The sequence below is a fragment of the Staurois parvus genome, unplaced genomic scaffold (genome assembly GCF_062004578.1).
Source record: "Staurois parvus isolate SC_StPar_1 unplaced genomic scaffold, SC_StPar_1.0 ptg000071l, whole genome shotgun sequence".
In the NCBI taxonomy this organism is placed as follows: Eukaryota; Metazoa; Chordata; class Amphibia; order Anura; family Ranidae; genus Staurois; species Staurois parvus.
Window position 1 is genome coordinate 6,388,006 of NW_028317867.1, and position 17,803 is coordinate 6,405,808.

General features: G+C 37.9%; 1 protein-coding gene across 8 annotated transcripts in view; it reads right to left on the reverse strand.

The window, feature by feature from the left end:
- The window catches only part of SGCZ (sarcoglycan zeta), a 1,110,583-nt gene that overhangs the window by 404,858 nt on the left and 687,922 nt on the right, over positions 1-17,803 (reverse strand). The window lies entirely within an intron of this gene.

The window sequence follows — 17,803 nt, forward strand, 5'->3', positions numbered from 1 at the left end:
TTCAACAACTAAAGTAATTTTAGCACTATTCACAATTCAGCAATGTGGGTAAAAAAAAATTCTAAGAGCAGAGCAGAAAAGAAAAGAGCAGATTGCTCTTTACGCATTCTAATTACTGCTTCTAATACTGTGTTGCTTAAAAAAGATTTCAAATGTGTGGTACTTAGCCTGTAATGCATTATTATGCACATCAAGTAAATAGACTGTACGCATTACATTTTGCACTGACCCATACTTATTTTTGGCCTTCATTACTGACCTTCTCATGCTTTTCAAGCAGATAACAATAGGATGCATGCTGTGAACTTAATGAATTCCTTTAGTATATATTCTGTGCAAGTGCATTGACTGAGACATCCATATATGTATTAACTCTTTCAAACATGGGTTGGAAAAATGCTAATAACTTGATAGTATAGTTATCTCATATGAAACATGAAGAAAAATAAATTAGGTTCAAAGGGTCTGTTTAACCTGGTGAAATGAATTAATGCTGGCATTTGACTTCTCTTGATTTTTTAGTCACTAGTTCTTCTACTACCCACATTAAAGTTTTTGGGAGTTTCTTTGTGTGTTATCATTTCTCCTACTGTATTCTTCATATCGTATTAAATGCAAAGTAACCTCCAACAGGGAGAGTGTGACCACTGTCATATGGTAGCCCAGGATCACCACCAGCTGCATGTAAAAAGTGACAGCCCTTGTTTAAAAATGCAATAAGTCTAAAAATAAAATAGCTTACTTCAGGGAAAGAAGACAAAACAGTCCACAGTATGGTTCAATGGCAAAACAATAAGATAATAATGTACCATCACCATACCAATCCCACACTGGGGTTTTGTTGTTTCCTGTCTGCTGTAGGGGTCCCAAAGAGGAGGCTTTCATGGTCAGCAAATGGTCAGCAAATGTGTCTCAGTCCCATGTTTAGTTCACCCTGCTTAATCATATGTGTTCAGTTCACTCTCTCCCTGCCAAGTACTGACTGATTTCTCTTTCCTTTATGGACTCACACACAGACTAGTTTACCCCTTCAGGACCAAAGTCCCTATATTTAGCGGTCGGAGGTTCTTCCCACCTCAAGCTCTTCGAACCTCCAAAACTAATGATCCCTAATAAAGACTTAGCAGTCCAGAGAGTTCTGAAAGTCAATCCGCTCCTCTCTAGTCAGACTACCTCAGAACTCCTCACCCTGAATGGGTGAGAACCCCTGAGTACTCAACTTGCCTATAAATCGTCCCCCTTAAGGGAGCACAACTCAAATAGTGATGACATATACATGCCATTCAGGACCCAACCCTGGCATCCTGTACACTACCTAGTAATGACTGAGAGAGATGTGCAAACCTGACAACTTGGTTGCACAGATTTCTGAAGTTGACTCCCTACAATTTGACAAATTAATGTTTCACATTAATGAGACATATAAACATGGGGTAGAAAAGCGGTTATAGTTGTACTATTTTGATGTTTTTAAGAATGCAATTGTGAAACTTAAAAGAGTATCTTGTGTATAACTGCTTATTAGAATTTGGAAAATGATAGTAAAGATTAATTATTGAAAAAAACATGGCACAACCACCATCTAAATGAAAATGTCAACAAAATTCCTCTTTTAAATCTGAAAGGGATTTGTGTATTAGCATGAGGTTCTACAGGAGGGGTAGTACTGTCAGAGACCATAAGATGCATAAACTGTGTGTATGTGTGTGTGTGTGTGGGGGGGGGGGGGGCAATGGTGCACCAATGGAAAATTCTGCAAAGTTAAGTAGCTTTGAAGTCTAGCAGGGCCAAAGCTACAAAATCCTTAGGATATTACAGAGTGGATTTGGAGTTTGCTGGAGCCTCAGATAATATGATTTAGGCAGAGAATCTAACACATTAAAATATTTTATGGGTAAATAATTTGGAAAGTGCTAAAGAATATTTTTCCTGGTAATCTATCTGAAAAAGCACCTGTCATAATACAAAGATGGGGACTTTCACGCAATATTTACAATGCTTTCTCATATAAGTGCTAAATTTTGGGGGGTGAAATGTGTAACCTTTTAATTTCTAAAAGCAATGCTTCTTTTAAATAATAGAGTGCTGCATAGGAACAGTGATAATGGTACAGGGGACTGCAGAGGTGACTCCATGGGATCCCATGCTTAACACTTCCAAAACATCTATACCATATTAGATAAACTGCTTAAAGTTGTGAATTATGTAGCATTATATATTTCACTGAACTACATAATATCTACAGCATAGAAAATACTGACTTCAGTACTATGGACAGTTCCCACATATTGCTTCTTACTATTTATTGTGGGTTCTATTTGAAATGAATGATAGGTGCTACAGTATCAATTCTTCCTATCATAGTTGTATATTATTTTAACTTGCTATTGCAGAAACACTGCAGAGATATGTCCATTTTCTATTAGAATATTCTTGATTGCAGTGTAAACAAATAGAGTTAGACTCAAGGCTCACATGTTACATTTGTAAAAGAGAATGCAAAGAAAATAAGGAATAATAATAATAATAATAATAATCACCAGTTCTTAAGGACAGTATCCACTTTGGATTTAGAGCAATTTTTAAATTTTTTGCACACATGTAAAAATCTGCATTTTCAGCCATAAAATTACTTAATGCCCCCCAGAATCACCAATTCATAAGGACATATTTACAGTATCCACTTCGGTTCTACAGCAATTTTTTTTTTTTTTTGCACAGATGTACAAATCTGCATTTTCAGCCATAAAAGTACTTAATGCCCCCAGAACATTGCAGAGGCCCTATAGAATAAAAAGGTAGTAGTTGCAATTCTTTATGTTGCACAATATTTGCGCAACTGTTTATAAAGCACATATCTTTAGCAAAAACAATATTAAAATGAAATTTGTTTTACACAAACACAATATAATACCCATTTTGGTAAAATATAAAATATGGGGATGTGTCAGTAAATAGATACTAAGCATGTTAGGTTTTAAAATTGCGTGCACCAGTGATATTATGAAAAACTTTGGAACTCAAAAATCTCCATAGGTAATGTTGTAAAGGCCTTTACCACTCATCATTTTAAAGCAAACTTTAAGCTATGGTGCTAGGATTATTGCTCTTATTCCGATGTTTGCAGTGATACCTTAAATGTGTGATGCAGTTGTGGTTTACATACCTGTCTGCACCCTGTGCTCACATTTTTCCATTTGTGGGTGTGTACAGGGTAACAGGGTTAGGCTATTATGCTTGCTTGTTTTTAATACAGTTTATTTTAGCTATTTTTTTTTACTTTTCTATTTAATTTTATTGCTATCACAAGGGGTTAAAAAACCCCATGTGATAACATTGTGCAGGTGTCAAGTGCTTTTTATGGAGACATTGGGGATCTATTAGACCCCAATGTCTTCCCTGTTCTCCAAATCAAATAAATGAGCACAGGTCTACTTGGTTAGCTGCTTTCTTGGCAGTATCAGCCAGGGAATGACAACCTTGAAACAGGAAGTGACAAAATCTTCATCATATCTGGCTTCATTCATTGCAGAGGAGATAAAAGAATGGATGTTTCTTGATCTCCTCTTGCTCGGCGTCCCAAAGAGTTTTGATATGGTCCCAGGCTCCTGGTAAGAGCTGGAGAACTCAGGAACCACTCGGGGGATGGCAGTGGGGAAAGGGACCACACCACCCACACTATGAAAATGATCAGGTGGCTATGCAGCCACCCATATCACTTTCACTTTGCAGGCCGAAGCTGGCTGAAGAAAAACAAGCACACGCTTGTGGCTGCTATTGCATCCATGAGCTTGTGCTGAACCATTCACTCTCTGGACATACTATGTACGAAGTGGTTATACAACAGTGAATTTGACATTCACCAATGTAAAAAATCTGGTGTCTCACAGCAGTGTAAGGGTGCAGGCTGTCTTGTGCTTTATCCAGAAAGCAACGAAACATGAAGGGTTGAGAGATACCACACACCGCTAGCTCAACAGGTGAAGAGGAATGTGAATGACTTCAACTGAGGCCAATCACATTCCACTCCACCTTCAAATAATTACTGCAGGTGAATCTTGCAATTGCATTTGTTTTAAATGACAGTGAGTGATTCATCACCAGTTTGGCGAAAACACATTCACTGCTTTAAAAATAGACCCCTTATACTGTATATTTCTGGTACTACTGGCAACTCAGTAGTGTCTTGGGAACAAAATGTCTATGATCTGCAATAACATTTATTGTTTAATCAAAATAAGACTGAATCTTAGCAGCACACAAATGCACACAACTGTTTCTAAAATCTCTCAGATAGACCAATATTGATTTTAGCAAATACCACAACTACAAGATTAATCCCAATCCCCTGCTGTATGTTGCCATGTCAATACAATCATAGTACTATGCAAATATATCCTTTCTAGCTTCAGTAATACACTTCCTTTGGAGCTAATCATGTTTTTACTATGTTACCACATGTATAACTGGAGTTTCTGAAAGTGAATTCTTGAAGCAGAAGTTTAGGCATGACTTTTTTGCATAATTATATTGGTTCAGCTTAGACTAATGTAACTATGCATGTTCCATACCTGACTGATCCCTGTGGAAACTGGAAATCACTGTAATAAGCATGACTATTACAATGATCACTGTTAGCTTCCAGGTCCCTTGCCAATTAGCTGCCCCGCTGCATATTGAACCCTAGCGGATGCTCATTTTGGACAGGCACCATTCAAAGAACACTTTCCTTTTTATCAATGAATGCAAAACATTCTTTGATTGGATGAGGTAGAGGTTGTGACTTCACAGACCAGCCTCTCCACCTCATCCAATCAGTGAACACTTCTTATTCACTAAGAAAGTGAAAATTGTTCTCTGAATGGCACCTGTGCCAAGCAGCAGGACAGTTTCTCAGCATGGGGCCCAGAGGCTTGCAGTAATCACTGGAGTAGTGGTGCCTACTACAGTAATATCCAGCTTTCACAAGGATTTGCACATGACTAACTATGCATAAAAAGCCATACCTAAACTTCAGCTTCAATTATTGGGAGGCACCTTTGTCTATCTTCCAACACTTCTCTGTAGTATTGTTTACTGGCTCTGGACCTTCCCTCCTCTAGAATGTTCCTATTTGCAAGTAAAGCTGGCCATACACTAATTGAAATTTAAGTGGTCCCGGCTCTATCCCTCCTCCAGAATGTAAAACTGGCCATACGCTGATCAAAATTTGCTTTTGCTTTCTTGAATTGTGATCAGTGTGTGGCTGTCCCTGCTAAAAAGAAGCCAACGAAAAACTAAAAAAATATATACAGTATATGTATATACTGTATATATAAAAAACTGTCAGACTCAATGGACCACTTGGTCTTTTTTTCTGCTGTCACTTTTCTATGTTTCTATCAACTGTGGAGCAAACAAGAAACAATGGCTATGTTCCTACATACAATGGGACCATATAGAATGAGTGTAGCCCTCCCTTCCAACAGGAAGTTGGGTCACAGAAGCAAAATAAGGAATTTGGGGATTTTGAGGAGGCTGAGAGCAATAGAATGAATTTTTTTGAGTGGAGAATTGAATTTTTTTAAATCAAAGTTTTGTATTGATTTAATCGTAAAGTTAACTGCTATCTTTGGTCTGAGCATTTAAGTTGCCCACTGGCTATGAAAAGGTAAGATTTATCACAAAATAGATTTGTATTATTATCATATCTGTGCTTCCAGTGTATAGTCAGAATCAGAGTTTAGTTACATACTGTACTCACCAAACATCTTTCAGTGGGTTGCATCATGTGGTCATAGATCAATATACGTGCAAGGCTGACCCCCTGCATAAAACTGATAAATGCATTTGCATATGGGCATATGTTACAGACTCTTTTCCTTATAGCCTTACACAATATGTGAAAAAAATGCCTTACTGCCCTGCTGAAGTTTGTATGCTTTCTTTGGGCCCTGTTATTATTTATCCATAACATTAAGGGATCACAGATTCTAGTATATACTTTCAATAAGCTAATTACACATTGACAAAGATCTGCAAAACAAGGTCAACATGGAATTAACAGCAATATATTCAAACGCATAAAATACCCTTTTATGGTGGTTGGTAAATGGCAATTTATTCTGCAATAATAAAAGGAGGTTTTTTTTTTCAATTTAAAGACAGAAATACTATCAAGCTGTTATTGCATTTTGCCCATAAAAAACTATTATTTTGTAACAAAATAATGCACTTGGATTTACATGTTAATTAATTTGCTACTGATGGTTTTCTGAGAGCAATCTATGGCAAAGCAACATCCATGTTAGCTAAACCTATAGGATGTATCTTGTTCCTTTAGAAGCCAAAGTATAAAGTAATACAAGCTGTTGACAAATAGCAATAGCTGCATTATCATGCAAACCATATTTTAGGCAGGAAATATCATCCTGGACAGAATTTAAGTGGACCTGTCCCTTACATAGGATATTAAATTCAACCCATCCTGTGCAGTTCAAAACAACATATTTACTTTACAGACAGCACCATCAGTAGCTATTATTTACATCCCTTTGATCTTCCTACTGCCAAGGCCAATGAGAGCACAGAGAGGGAGCCTTGAATAAAGCTAAGTAAATGCATATTGAAATTTGCCCAATTCAGTGGGAACCGGATTAATTTTGGTCAGTGTGTAGCCCTCTCTGTTCAACAGAAGATGATCATTAGACTGGCTGCTGTTGAACAGTCGTACTGCAAAACCAGCATTCAATCAGCCATGGAAGCCATTAGCTGCAGCAATTATCAGTGTATTCTGACAGGGGGAGAGTCCCCGCTGTCAGAATACAATAGCATGGGGGGAGATCCCTGCATCCACATCACTTGTGTGGATGTAGGAATCTGTGAGATTTTTTTCCTTCAGCCTGCTGGTTGAATGAAAAAAAAACAGTGTACCCAGAATAAGCTCCAAGTCACAAAATGTTCTTTCCCCATCCCCACGTGACAGCATTGGGTGCCTGTATAAACAGTCAACAAGCACCAGTGCCTTCCATTCGTGTGAGAGGAAGGAGAGTGAGTCACAGCATAGTTTGTATTTACTTCTGTTACACTGACTCTCTTCTTCCCTTTATAAGGGGATTAAAGGATAAGTTCACTTCAGAACATGACGTGTTACATATTCCACCCGTTTTTAGGGTGGAACGTGTAACATGTTTCAGCATCTACAGCTTTTTCCCCCAATCCAACCTCCCTGTGACAGAAGTTGGAGGATCTTCTCCCCGACTATGTTGTCACAATTTGAAAGTAGAGCAGTTGTGCGGATCTGCACCCACAAGGTCGCATCATTCATTCACAGTTTCCTGCGAATGTATGACTGCAAGTATGGTCAGCCATTGCAGCTGGTGGCTTATAGTTCTCAATGCACTACGAGGGAACTGGTGAGTGTCCATTGATCTTCCTGCTCTCAGGTAACTGCCTGCCCATAAGAGGTACAGGCAGACAGCTATCCTGGGAGTCTGTAGGAGCCTGGGATTGCACATGCGATCTGTTGATCGTGGGTGCAATGATCTCTAGGTTCCTGAGAAAAAAATAATAAATGCATACTTTTAACCTGCAAAAAAATGTGCATTAGATGTTTTTTTCAACTACTTGGAAATCTCCTAAGCTGACAAAGGATATATTGAAAATTAAAACTAAAAAGCTTTTTTCAATCCATGTCACATTATATATGAACAGTGAAAATTTGTTTACTTTTAAAGCATTCACAGTACTGTGTGTTAAAGCTGAGTCCATTCCTCATACTGCAATGTATGGATCCAAGTGATGTTTCTAAAATATATCACACTTCATCAAAAATATTATTATGAAATATATAAGCTATCATTGCTGACCTTCTTCTAAGAATACTACTTACCCAGATATCATGCTGACTCCTTAGCTTCTGACTGGCACTGATAGGTGACACTGAAAGGCAGCTCAGATGGGCACTGATATGTGGCATTGATGTGCACTGGTAGGCACTGATATGTGGCACTGATGTGGCACTGATGGGCACTGGCACGAGGCACTGATGAGCACTGACATAAGGCACTGATGGACACTGACAGGTGGCACTGCTGGGGCTACACTGATGATCAGTGTACACGTCCCCTCCGTCGAAAGCCGATTACTGGCTCTCCTCTCCTCTTGAGCTGTCAGCATGACAGCTCAAGAGGAGAGAAATACCGATAACTGGCATTTCCCTGTTTACATGTGATCAGCTGTGATTGGACACAGCTGATTACATGACCGAGTCAACATCTTCGGCTCTTTCCGTGATCGGTGATCCACTGTGTCCGAGGGACACAGCGCACCACCGATCGCTGCGCTGCACGCTCCCTGAGCCGCGCATGCACAGTGAGAATTCGAGGACGTCATATGACGTCCTCCCAGGACGAGAGAACCACCTTGCGCCTGTTATATTACATTATATGGTGAGCGGAAGGTGGTTAAACCAGCTTAAGGTCATGTTTAAAAGGCCCTATAACTGTAAAGCACAATTTTGCTTAATCTTTGATCATTTTAACACCTATATATCTGGGCTGAAGTTTGACTTACTAGTAAATGGATTGCTTTAATTATAATATTCAAATACTTTATAGGTTATATCGCATAATTTTAAAGATTTCCCTTTAAGTTTTAAAAGACATTAGATTTTCCTTTACGTTTTAAAAGGCATTCCACTACCTAAATCTAATGCCAATGTTTTAGAACTTTACAGCATAAATAACTACAACAAATAAACACTCCATCAAGAAATATCTGCTAAAGTGCCTGTGAGTGTATATTGCACAAAAGATCTTTCATTATTTCACAACCTACTAAAAATATGAAATTTCAGATACATTTTATGATGAGCATAATTGTGATTGAGATAGAAAGATGATCTATTCCAAGACAGGTGTTAATGGTAATTGTTGTGTTATGCATAACATTTTCTAACATACACTTTTAATAATAACAGTTTTTACTGTTACAAACATAACATACCATTACAAACGTTACAAAATACATGACCTGAAGACCAGTGGCTTGCTTATAGCCTTTCAAATAAAGACAGAATTGTATTTGCAAATTGTATTTAAGATTAGTGCTTTAGAATATGGGTCAGCAAGAAGTCACAATCTACCGTGTTGCAGGTGTATTGTTATCCAACCATGCCATTCCTTCATCATAGGAGGTCAGGCCACAGAGAGGAGCAGCAATAGATATAACAGAGCCAGTCAAGGTCCTAGGCTCCTATTTAGCTCTGATATTTCATATGACACAGTCAAGAAGAAACCTGGGAGAACTTCCCTCACTTCCCTTGGCAACACTACATAGGAGGTTTAGTGAATGACTTTTAAATAGGGACAGAGGAAATTGAACTGTAGACAATTTTAGCTTTGGGGATAGATGTTTATACTGGAAGGGGGTATTTTTGAATTTGAGGGAAAGATGTGTGTTACTCCTGACATCTGCACTATGCGTTACATACTACTGACCTCTGCCTGTGTGATACATACTTCTGAACCCCGAACTTTGTGTTACATATTACTGACCACTGCACCCTCCATTACATATTACTGACTGCTGAACAATAATTTTTATTGGGGCCTTGTTAGATTATCTCCTTAAAAATGTGCTGCATCCTTTGATCTGTTCAGTGTTGTTCAGGTAGAGTTTCACCAGCTTCAGAACATATACAATATAACACAATATATTTGTATTTATAAAGCATAGTTAGCATAACGTACAAATTGCTTTATTAACTCTTGGCAGAGCCATACTGGAGAACTTCCAAGGGACATGCACATTCTAATACCTGCACAACTAATACACTGTGTTCAGCCATACTCCAGGGTATGATTGCCAATAATTAACAAATTATTATTCTTTGTAGTTAGATACTATTTTTTAAACTTTCTGAATATGTTTCCTGTAACCGTTTGAATTGTAATTGAGATAAAATGGCTGGATAAAATTTAAAATCCAGTTTGCCATCACATGAAATTCAATCATATTACATTTTTTACACAAAATAAATTTCTCATTTTCTAGCTGAATATATTTGATACTACTAATAAAACTATTACTGTTGCTACTATAACCTTTTTCCCTCCTTCTAGTTGGTCAGTTTGATACTACTAGTATTAATGCTATTATTGCTACTACTATTATTATTATGTTGTTGTGTATGCCCTGTTCTGTCTTTGCTACATGTTTCCCTGCGTGTAACTCAACATGCAGATAAACCCTCCTATTCTGCAATACGCCAGACTGAATGTGATCTTGACGCTTTATTAACAAAACAGGGTGGAGTGAAACTATTAGTAAAAACAGATAAGAAGTACATATAATCAATATATGAAATATGCAAACTCAATGAAATGATTAGGCTGTGGATGGCAATGAGTCCATGCTCACCAGCGATGTTGCCTGTAAGGGGTGTAAGTTCAGTCCATGACATGTGCTGCAGAGAATTATGGCTGGTTCCTTTCCCTCAGTTCACTTAAAATGGTTCTGAGCTCCCAAGCTGCACCTGCCGCCCATCCCCAATCTGAAGGATGATGGGAGCCTTCACTAAAACTGAACAGGCTTTGGCTGCTGCAAAGCAGTATATTTTTCCCAGGCTCCACCTAGTGGCCAAGTTTAATATTCTAGGGCTGAATTTCCCTGCTGGAAGCAGAACATGCCCTAATGAGAGAGATAAAAAAATGCAAGAGAATGACAGAGACAAAGGAGTTTTACATGATTTGGAGATGCCAGGTCAGTCCCAGTTTTGGCTACAGGCTAAATTGCTGAATCACTCACCAATTATGTACAGTTCTAAAGTTTTATTCTGTTAAAAAACCTCATTATAACTGTTCAAACTTATATGTATTCTGCACTATGGAAAATGTTACAGGAGAGATACACAAGTGGATATCTCACCAACTGTGATTGCATGACATTTTACCACTAGAATAATGGTCTTCCATCACAAAAAGTGTAGTTTTTAGAAGATAATTTACAGATTTTTAAAAAGAGTATTTTTTTTTCAAAACAGATTACTTTATCACTATTGGTATTGTTGAGGCATTTATTAAACTGAACTTTGAACTAGATGTTAAGAAAAAGCACAAAGTTTGTTGAATAGTAAATGATTTTGTTAATTTAAAGCTTGCATCAGTTGATTGAATTACATAATTCCCTTTCCATTCCAAACAGTGACATGGAGATTTATTGTGTATTGTAGTATTATCAATATTAATCTGTAATTTTCTGCATACATTACTTTGCCAAATGTTATTTTGTATCCTCTAATCAATGCCTTTGTTTTCATACTAGTATTAATTAAAGTATACATATTTATAGAGGTTTAATAATTTAGAAGATCCCAGATTTTCTATTAAACCTAAAGTAATAGTTTTGACATCAGTGTCAACTAGGCTTAAGTCAGCATGTCTTTTTTGATATGGCAATTTACTTGGCTTTATGTTGTCAATTAGAATTCCACATTCCTGCTAAGTCAATACAATTAGATTACTACAGAGACTTCATTACAGCCACAAGCAGGACCGCAGCTGAGGTGTATACAATTTTCTCCCTATGATGCCAACAAAGCTAAACTGCTTTTTAAAACAACTGCCATTAATGCTACAATATGCCTTCAAACAGAAAATACAATCAGCTGGTAAAATGTGGTAATGGATTCATAAATATGCCAAGCCTTGCAAAGTTTTCTAAAGAAAAGGATAATAAATTACCTGTTAAAAGCAAAAATGTTTATTCATTTAAGAATTATAAAGTTCAAGGTACACTTGGCATGTTTTATACACTAAATAAATGTTATAGTTTGCTCCCATACATTTTAAAACTTCATTTGGTGACTTTGGCTTAGTTTGTTGTCTTCCATCTATTTTTTTACCATTAGTTTTGAACTTGACATTTCATACTGACATACTTTCAGTAGATGAATATAGTTCTTAATTTCTTTTGTCAGCCTGTTTAAATCTTTCTTGTGCCTTTGACCAAACTATCACTACCCGAGTATCAAAACCCTTTGATGAAGATGAAAGTTCTGAGAGTAAAGTGTATTGATGATGACCTAGCTATTCCCATCTCATGACACTCAGTCATGTTTGATGTGTAGTTTAATGGGGAAATACACAATCTCTGTTTTCATATAAAGCTGCATTATCTTTGTTGATGCTAAACCATGTCTGTCGGTTATATAAACTGTCAGTTATATAACTGACACATTAGATTCTGACGGTGCATGATGCAGTTTATTAACATTCCAGATCACTATACATAATCCTAGTCCTTTCATAATTAATAATACAATATTTAATATTGAAATATTTGTTAATTGTATGTCAATAAAATACATACATTGCCTAAACAAACTGTATTATATGTCTTTATGTGTATAGCCAACTGTAAAAAATATATATAATGCATTACTAAATATTACATAGCATAAATAATACTTAGGTTAAATATGGAACACTACATCATTTGCACATGTGAAAGTAACGATATGTTTCACATTGAAAGTGGAAGTGTTGTAACATTCCTTTGCTTCCACTGTGTGATGAGATATCTATCTAACAGGTAGGAAGCTTTGTTTTCATCATTCACTGCATATGCTGCTAGTGATATGGAATCATGTCAGAGCTTACTGAGCTTCCAAGAGAGCAAATTGTTGGTGCCTGCTCAGCTGGTGCCTCTGTGACTGTTGCCAATTTATTTGTGGTGTAGTGAGGTACAGTATCAAAGGTTATGATGAAATATACAATTTCCAGGAAAACATCATCTGATAAGCATAAGCTTGGTCAACTGACCAAAAGAGACAAAAAGCCATTGCACAGGATTGTGATCCAAAATAAGAAAACAACTGCTAAAAAGGTGACTGCAGAGCTCTTACTCAGTCTTCCAAAGCCTTTGTCCACTAAAACTGTGTGGAGGGAATTCCATAAGCAAAACATTCATGGATAAACTGCAATTGTCAAACCATTAGTGACAGATATTAATGCTCAGAAGATGAGAGAGCGGTGCAACACCTATAAATCCTGAACTATTGGTCAATGGAAGATTGTAATATGGTCCAATGAATCAAGCTTCACACTGTTACCAACCACTGGATATGTCTATATGTGGCAAACACCATCCCATGCTTACAACTTGGACTGTCTTGTGCCAAAGGTAAAGCATGGTGGTGGCACAATCATGGTTTTGACAGCAATATCTTGGTATTCTGCAGGCCCCATAACCACCTTGAAAGGTAGAGTCACAGACATTATGCATGGTGCAGACATTGTTTCCTGAAGACAGCATCATTTACCAAGACAATAATGCTCTTATTCACACAGCTGGTGTTGTCAAATTGTGGTTTGATGAGCATGCAGATGAAGTCTTGCACCTTCCTATGGCACCGTAGTAGCCGGGCTTTAATATCATAGAGTCACTATGGTCAATTTTGGAGATCAAGGTCTGGGCTTATTTTCCATCTCCACCTCTGTGAGAACTGTGACGATTTTTGCAAGAGTGGTATCAAATTCCATTATCCACCATCCAAGACTTATATTTGTCAATTCCCAGGAGTACTCAGACTCCTGGATGCCAAAGGTGGTCCAACACTATATTAGGCAATTTTGTTTACCTGGTGCTTCCAGAATTCTGTTCAACCCCTATATACTGTATATATATACAGTTGCAAGAAAAAGTATGTGAACCCCTTGGGATTATGTGGAGTTTTGCATGAATTGGGCATAAAATGTGCTCTGAACGTCATCTAAGTCACAACAATAGAAGAACACAGTCTGCTGAACATAATACTACACAAACATTAGATGTTGCCATGGTTTAATTGCACATAACATGTGAACATTCACAGTGCAGGGAGGAAAAAGTATGTGAACCTTTGGACTTAATAACTGGTTGACCCTCCTTTGGCAGCAATAACCTCAACCAAATGTTTCCTGTAGTTGCAGATCAGACCTGCACAACGATCTGGAGTAATTTTGGACCACTCCTCTTCACAAAACTGTTTCAGTGTAGCAATATTCTTGGGATGTCTGGTGTGAATCGCTCTCTTAAGGTCATGCCACAGCATTTCAATCGAGTTGAGGTCAGGACTCTGACTGGGCCACTCCAGAAGGCGTATTCTGTGCTTTTGCAGCCATTGTTTTGTTGAATTACTTGTATGCTTTGGGTCATTGTCCTGTTGCATCACCCATCCTCTGCGGAGCTTCAGTTGGCGGACAGATGGTCATACGTTTTCCTGCAAAATGTCTTGATAAACTCTGGAATTCATTTTCCCATCAATGACAACAATCCGTCCAGGCCCTGAGGCAGCAAAGCAGCCCCAAACCATGATGCTCCCTCCGCCATGTTTCACAGTGGGGATGAGGTTTTGATGTTGGTGTGCTGTGCCTTTTTTTCTCCACACAGTGTTGTGTGTTCTTCCCAAACAACTCAATCTTGGTTTCATCTGTCCACAGTATATTTTGCCAGTAGTGCTGTGGAACATCCAGGTGCTCTTTTGCAAACTTCAAACGTGCTGCAATATTCTTTTTTGGCAGCAATGGCTTCCTCCGTGGTGTCCTCCCATGTACTCCATTCTTGTTTAATGTTTTCCTTATTGTAGATGTGTCAACAAAACTGTTAGCATGTGCCAGAGATTTCTGTAGGTCTTTAGCTGACACTCTGGGATTCTTCTTTACCTCATGCAGCATTCTGCGCTGTGCTCTTGCAGTCATTTTTACAGGACGACCACGCCTAGGGAGAGTAGCAACAGTGCTAAACTTTCTCCATTTGTAGACAGTCTGTCTTACCGTGGACACATGAACATCAAGGCTTTTGGAGATACTTTTGGAACCCTTTCCAGTTTCATGCAAGTCAACAATTCTTGATCGTAGGTCTTCTGAGAGCTCTTTTCTGCGAGGCATGGTTCACATCAGACCGTGCTTCTTGAAACCAGTAAACCCAAAACAGGTGTGTGTTTTTGAAGGGCAGGACAGCTGTCAGCAACACATCCAATATCATCACACTGATTGGAGTCAAGGTTGGCTCACTCCTGGCTCCAATTAGCTCTGGGAGAAGTCATTAAGCTAGGGCCTCACATACTTTTTCCTCCCTGCACTGTGAATGTTTACATGTTATGTGCAATTAAACCATGGCAACATCTAATGTTTGTGTAGTATTATGTTCAGCAGACTGTGTTCTTCTATTGCTGTGACTTAGATGACGTTCAGAGCACATTTTATGCCCAATTCATGCAAAACTCCACATAATCCCAAAGGGTTCACATACTTTTTCTTGCAACTGTATATATATATATACTGTATATATTGTACGAATACAAAGTAAATGTTCAGTTTCCTGCTTATTTCATCTGCTTAGACCCTCATGCTACTTGAGCAAAGACTAATCTGTACCCTCAGGCATTGGCATGGACAAAGAGTCTGTCTCTGTAAGGCCACAAAGACCTAGACACACCTGTTGTGTGTCTGTCCAGATGCAGACTGCTTTAGTACTCTAACAGCAATCTGTCTGCTGGGCAAGGATTAACTCAAGAACACTCTGTTTTGTGGACAACATTTACCTGGTTCCAATTAATCTGACACCTGATCAGGGTCCCTATCACTGTGTGTGCATTCCAGCAGCAACAGGCAGGGAGATGTAATTTGCAATGGGAAACTAGCGGTGGGCCAGCATAGTCACGGTGGACGGTCAATGTTGTTGTGGTTGAGTGGATGTACATTGCAGGACAATGTGATTAATGATGGATTTATACCAGGGGTCTTTAACATTTTTTAAGTAAAACTTTTTCAATAGTGTGGGTGTTTTTTTTCTTGTTTACCTTTTTTGTTTGTCAATGAGTAATAAGATGGAGTGTATACCTCAAATAAATACATGAGGGGTGGATATCTGGGGCCCCATTGTGATGTTAATGAGGTCTGAGCACCCCAAACCTGTGTGGGAAAACACAGGGAAAGCAACCACATAGCCAAGCAGTGTTCTCTATCCAAAACATAAAACCCCAAGAATGCATGTCCAAGATCTATAGTGCAAAACTTTTCCAGCGGGATCATAAACCCTACTTATCTTGGACCTGGTACTAGCTAAATTGTTAAATAACTAATTGAATGTTATAACAAGATATCTGGAACTGAACACTGCAGTCATTTAGTAGTTCATTATCATCTCAATGTCATCATGTCTGTTAGAAGTAAAAAACAACATAGTGTTATCAGCATTTAGATAATCACATTGAAACACACAGAATTGAGCCCATCATAAATGTATTAAGAGCACTCCAGTTTTGTCATACTTTAGACCTCAGGATAATTAAATCCAATTAGGATAACATGCATGCTATAAAATGTCTTTCTTATTTGATGTAATAAAGGCCATTTAGGCCTGATCTACACAGATAGTTGACTTACTTGACCTGCAAGTGATCCCTTCTTAAATACACAATTTAAAAATGTGCATACAGTTCATAAAATCAGATATGATAAAGCTATGTTAATACTGATAAAAATCCAAATCTGAAGAAGATACTGAATGAGCCAAGAATAAATAAATCTAGACTATCATATACAGAGGATAGAATACACTTACTCCATCTCCTGTGTGACCTGGCTATCTGAGGTATATAATTGTTAGTCTCTATAGAATGGAAACTGCATGCTGCACAATGTGGGTCATCAGATCGTGACATGTGATACAGTCTATTCTAAAAATGAATGTATTTATAAAACTGTATTTGAGGGAGTAACAGATACATGATCATAAACATTGTGACATCCCCTCGACTGCTTCTCATACCTCTTGATTGGTTAGGTCATTTTGTCAACATCTTCATCAAGTACCTGAAAAGAGTGCCTGAATAAGCAGTTTGGAGATCTCCTTTATGGTCAAACAAGGAACATCAGTCGGGAGACATATCCATTTCATGCCCATTGACTAAACTTTGCTGCATCCAAGGAACCCAGGACTTTAAATTTTTAACCCTTTTTGTTTTCTGTTGTATTATTCTCTCTCTTTTTTTTGTAATACCTTTTTCTGTATACATTTTGTTTGCACCATTTTCACTTTTCTCTTATTAAACAATAATCTTAATATCATGAAAATGATCTATAATGCAATAATCCAGAACTTAATTAATTTGTCTCTTTAAAGAGTGCTACTATACTGTAAATCTCTGAACTATCCCTGTCTTTCATGACCATTTGTAATATAGGCATTTCTTAAAAGTAATAATTGTTATTGCAAACATTGTGAACGGTTTGTGTTTCTTATTGTGTTTTTTGTCACCATTGAGCAGCTACCTGTGGCTGCGAAGCCTGTGAATGTCAATGACAGGTTAGTGGTGGATGCAAATATTTGTGGCTGTTTTGACAGCCAGAGATTACCTATGGTGATCGCTGTGGAATGCACACAAAGTATGCCAGTTAGGAGTTTTAAAAAAACTTTTATGAGGGGCCCACACCATTTTCTCTGCTTTTTTAAAATATGCTGGCCCTTTAAGAGAAAAAAAATGGTGATGGTCCTTCTAAAAATATGTAAAAGACCCTGATCCAGCCTGGCTGGCCAAGAATAGGAGGCTCTTTAGAAGGAAGCAATGGTAGGGCGTTCCCCTAAGAGTTCATAAAAGAAGCTTATCTAGCTATGCAGCCCTTCTGGACAGCAGGGATAAGACAGTCAGCATGCTCTCCAGGGATGGATTGAATGCACCTATGTTCGGTTCAAGGAAGATGAACATTACTAAAGTTTCAGTGCTGAATCTGAACCATTGAAATCAATCGGAGCCAAATGTTAAAAAAACAATAATGGC